General features: G+C 42.6%; 1 non-coding gene across 1 annotated transcript; it reads right to left on the reverse strand.

The window, feature by feature from the left end:
• Positions 1-401: 401 nt before the first annotated feature.
• On the reverse strand, positions 402-505 carry LOC122441070. The gene has a single exon (XR_006269214.1). It is a non-coding gene; the product is annotated as a U6 spliceosomal RNA (small nuclear RNA).
• Between the last annotated feature and the right edge of the window lie 454 nt (positions 506-959).

Genomic DNA, 959 nt, shown 5'->3' on the forward strand with positions numbered 1-959 from the left:
CTAGGCACAGCTGAGTGTGGCCTAGCTCTACTGAAATCAGGGCATTAAGTGAAAAATTAACAGATGCCGGGACCCCCTTAACAGATGCTGGAACCTTAAACCTTTAAACAAAGTTTTAAGTTTGGCTTAAAACTCAACATCCAGAAAACTCAGATCATGGCATCCAGTCCCATCACTTCATGGCAAATAGATGGGAAAACAATGGAAACAGTGACAGAGTATTAACTTGGGCTCTAAAGTCACTGCGGATGGTGATTGCAGTCATGAAATTAAAAGACGCTTACTCCTTGAAAAAAAAGCTATGGCCAACCTAGATAGCATATTAAAAAGCAGAGACTTTTTTTTTTTTTTTTTATGAATGAGGCAATTTATTAACCCAGCATCATTTGTTCTAATGCTTCAAAAATATGGAACGCTTCACGAATTTGCGTGTCATCCTTGCACAGGGGCCATGCTAATCTTCTCTGTATCGTTCCAATTTTAGTAATATCTGCTGCTGAAGCAAGCACAAAAACAGAGACATTACTTTGCCAACAAAGGTCCATCTAGTCAAAGCTATGGTTTTTCCAGTAGTCATGTATGGATGTGAGAGTTGGACTCTAAAGAAAGCTGAGCACTGAAGAATTGATGCTTTTGACTGTGGTGTTGGAGAAAACTCTTGAGAGCCCCTTGGACTGCAAGGAGATCAAACCAGTCCATCCTAAAGGAGATCAGTCCTGAATATTCACTGGAAGGACTGATGCTGAAGCTGAAACTTCAATACTTTGGCCACCCGATGCGAAGAACTGACTCACTGGAAAAGACCCTGATGCTGGGAAAGATTGAAGGCAAGAGAAGAAGGGGATGACAGAGGATGAGATGGTTGTATGGCATTACCGACTCAATGGACATGCGTTTGAGCAAGCTCCAGGAGTTGATGATGGACAGGGAAGCCTGGAGTGCTGCAGTCCATGGGGTCG

The sequence above is a fragment of the Cervus canadensis genome, chromosome 4 (genome assembly GCF_019320065.1).
Source record: "Cervus canadensis isolate Bull #8, Minnesota chromosome 4, ASM1932006v1, whole genome shotgun sequence".
NCBI lineage: Eukaryota > Metazoa > Chordata > Mammalia > Artiodactyla > Cervidae > Cervus > Cervus canadensis.